Consider the following 3961-nt stretch of genomic DNA (forward strand, 5'->3'; position numbering starts at 1 on the left):
ATCAATGTTTAATAGGTCTACATAATTTCCGTGCATAAAAGTTCAACGTCAATAGGATTTTATACGTGTGTTCGCCGCGCGACCAAGTTACAACGGTCTCTCCGGATGGTCTGTTGCCGCGCGAGTTTACCACCGTAAGCGCCCGTGCGTCGGCCCGTGCGGCGCCGGCCGTTTCGTATCTGTAAGGAGACTCGCCGGCTGGAGCCGGCCAGCCGGAATAGCGCTTGGGCGTGTGGCTATTCTATGACCTCGGTTGAGAAGCAGTCCACCGCTCCTCGAGAATACATTCTCGACTGCTCTGTGCCGTGTCGGTGATCGAATTTTTCTCCATACTGCATGGCCACGGGTCGGAATCTTTGACCGAATGTCCCAATTGTTGCAAGCGTCCTAAGGCGGCGTTGGTGACTTTTTATGCGAGTTTTTCAAACTCGGGTATAAATTGTACCACCCTTGTATCAATTCTGGAACTTTGGAATCCGAGTTCTCGAACCAACAAAGTTTAAAATTAACAAAATGACAAAATGGACGTGACAACGTGTACGAAATGTCCAGTACACTAAGAGAGCGTGGATTTATATATACCTATCCAGTCTCCAAAAAGCTAAAATTCTAAAGTGCTAAAATACAGGAAAAGCCTGAATAATAATATACGTTGACCATAACACTCGAATATATAAGTTGACCATAACACTGAAATATATATATAACCCGCAAATAAAAAACCATAAAAATGAAACCGCTCGAACGAAAATTTCCTGATCACGAACCCGTTAAGGGGACGGATGGTATGTGGCATTTACGACACAAATATGTTGTTGCAGCCAGAGCAGGCCCGATACGAACTTCCAAAAGGTGTCCCGTGTAGATTGCCCAGCGCGCACTTTATGCGCGCCAGCTCGCTTGCGATGGGCGAGATACAAAATATACTTCAACGTGACACAATTGTACGCGCTTGCCCATCGTCGATGCCCAGCATGTTCTCGCAAGAGATGTTCGTGCTATAAACGATGGTAAAGGTCTAAGAGAGATATTTTTCAGCGTGACGCGATTGTCCGCGCTTCCTCGCCTGGATGACCAGCATGTTCTCTGTACGCGCTATTTTAATGCCCAGCGTGAAAGAGATGTCCGTGCTTTCGGCGATCATTAACTGCCCAGCGTGAAAATTGCATACGCGCTTGCATCGTCGATGCCCAGCATGTTCTCGCAAGAGATGTCGGTGCTATAGACGATTAAAGGTATATATCTCTCGAAAAATCAGCGTGAAATTTGTATACGCGCTTCCTCGTTGCTGCACGTCCATGGTCTCGCGAGAGATCTCCGTGCGGTAGACGATGTATATTTCAGCGCGAAGTGTATACGCGCTTCCTCGATCGGTTCAGTTGGAAGGCATATAAGATCTTTTACATTGAAAACCACAACAAATGGGAACTGTACGATTCGAATGGGGAGGGTGCAATACCTCGGCGAAATTGGTTGAAGTTATGTATTTTCGACGTAGCGTATTGTCACCGAAATAAATAATGTGCTCGAGCGAGATCCGAAAGAGATCCGTTAGCCGCATTCACTGACGATAACAAAGTTATGCGAACGATGTTCATGAACATAACTAAACGGTATCGCCGTTCACGAACGAGCGATACCGATATATATATGCCACTACATATAATATAATACGATTTGTATCGTCGATCAGTGTCTCGGGGAGAACCGACGACGTTTGGAGGAACTACTATGAACGATGTGACGATGGTGAGAGAAAGTTAAAGAGGAGGAGTAACGAATAGTACGGTTCCCTGGTTGATCCTGCCAGTAGTCATATGCTTGTCTCAAAGATTAAGCCATGCATGTCTCAGTACATACCGAAATAAGGTGAAACCGCGAATGACTCACTAAATCAGTTATGGTTTCTTAGATTGTACACGAAATTACTTGGATAACTGTGGTAATTCTAGAGCTAATACATGCAAATCAGAATTCCGACCAGAGATGGAAGGAATGCTTTTATTAGATTAAAACCAATCGGTGGCGTGCGGTTCGTCCGTGCGTCGATCGTTTGCTTTGGTGACTCTGAATAACCCACAGCTGATCGCACGGTCATTTAGCACCGGCGACGAATCTTTCAAATGTCTGCCTTATCAACTGTCGATGGTAGGTTCCGCGCCTACCATGGTTGTAACGGGTAACGGGGAATCAAGGTTCGATTCCGGAGAGGAAGCCTGAGAAACAGCTACCACATCCAAGGAAGGCAGCAGGCGCGCAAATTACCCGCACGGGGAGGTAGTGACGAAAAATAACGATACGGGACTCATCCGAGGCCCCGTAATCGGAATGAGTACACTTTAAATCCTTTAGCAAGGATTAATTGGAGGGCAAGTCTGGTGCCAGCAGCCGCGGTAATTCCAGCTCCAATAGCGTATATTAAAGTTGTTGCGGTTAAAAAGCTCGTAGTTGAATCTGTGTGTCACAGTGTCGGTTCACCGCTCGCGGTGTTTAACTGGCATTATGTGATACGTCCTACCCGTGGGCTTAGCCTTTTCGGGGGAGGTCCAGCAGGCATCCCATCGCGGTGCTCTTCACTGAGTGTCGAGGTGGGCCGGTACGTTTACTTTGAATAAATTAGAGTGCTTAAAGCAGGCTATCTTTGCCTGAATACTATGTGCATGGAATAATGGAATAGGACCTCGGTTCTATTTTGTTGGTTTCCGGAACCCCGAGGTAATAATTAATGGGGACAGATGGGGGCATTCATATTGCGACGTTAGAGGTGGAATTCTTGGATCGTCGCAAGACGGACTAAAGCGAAAGCATTTGCCAAAAATGTTTTCATTAATCAAGAACGAAAGTTAGAGGTTCGAAGGCGATCACATACTGCCCTAGTTCTAACCATAAACGATGCCAACCAGCGATCCGCCGATGTTCCTCCGATGACTCGGCGGGCAGCTTCCGGGAAACCAAAGTTTTTGGGTTCCGGGGGAAGTATGGTTGCAAAGCTGAAACTTAAAGGAATTGACGGAAGGACACCACCAGGAGTGGAGCCTGCAGCTTAATTTGACTCAACACGGGAAACCTCACCAGGCCCAGACACAGGAAGGATTGACAGATTGAGAGCTCTTTCTTGATTCGATGGGAGGTGGTGCATGGCCGTTCTTAGTTGGTGGAGCGATTTGTCTGGTTAATTGCGATAACGAACGAGACTCTAGCCTCTTAAATAGACTAACTTATGGTATCTCGAAGGCCCCCGGCTTCGGCCGGTGGGTTTTTACTACCAACGTACAAACAAATCTTCTTAGAGGGAGAGGCGGTTTTTAGCCGCACGAGATTGAGCAATAACAGGTCTGCGATGCCCTTAGATGTTCTGGGCCGCACGCGCGCTACACTGAAGGAATCAGCGTGTTTTCCTTGATCGAAAGGCCCGGGTAATCCGTTGAACCTCCTTCGTGCTAGAGATTGGGGCTTGCGATTATTCCCCATGAACGAAGAATTCCCAGTAAGCGCGAGTCATAAGCTCGCGTTGATTACGTCCCTGCCCTTTGTACACACCGCCCGTCGCTACTACCAATTGAATTATTTAGTGAGGTCTTCGGACTGGTGCGCGGCCAATGCCTCGGCATTGCCGATATTATCGGGAAGATGACCAGACTTGATTATTTAGAGGAAGTAAAAGTCGTAACAAGGTTTCCGTAGGTGAACCTGCGGAAGGATCATTAACGAAAATACGTTAAAAATGAAAGAATGTGTGATATACATAATACGATATATATATATATATATATATATATATATATATATATATATATATATATATATATATATATATATATATATTGATGTGAAGGAAGAATCATTATGAAAATAAAAAGTCGTTTATCGGCCACAAATCGTAGCAAATACTTAAAGAACCCTCGCTTCGTTCGCACAATGCCCGGAGAACGTTGTATTACGTGCGGAGGCGTCAAGTCTC

General features: G+C 46.0%; 1 non-coding gene across 1 annotated transcript; it reads left to right on the forward strand.

The window, feature by feature from the left end:
• Window positions 1-1790: 1790 nt before the first annotated feature.
• On the forward strand, window positions 1791-3707 carry LOC143432086 (small subunit ribosomal RNA). Its single transcript, XR_013102893.1, has one exon. It is a non-coding gene; the product is annotated as a small subunit ribosomal RNA (ribosomal RNA).
• Window positions 3708-3961: the final 254 nt, after the last annotated feature.

This window comes from Xylocopa sonorina, unplaced genomic scaffold (assembly GCF_050948175.1).
Source record: "Xylocopa sonorina isolate GNS202 unplaced genomic scaffold, iyXylSono1_principal scaffold0024, whole genome shotgun sequence".
Classification (NCBI taxonomy): Eukaryota; Metazoa; Arthropoda; class Insecta; order Hymenoptera; family Apidae; genus Xylocopa; species Xylocopa sonorina.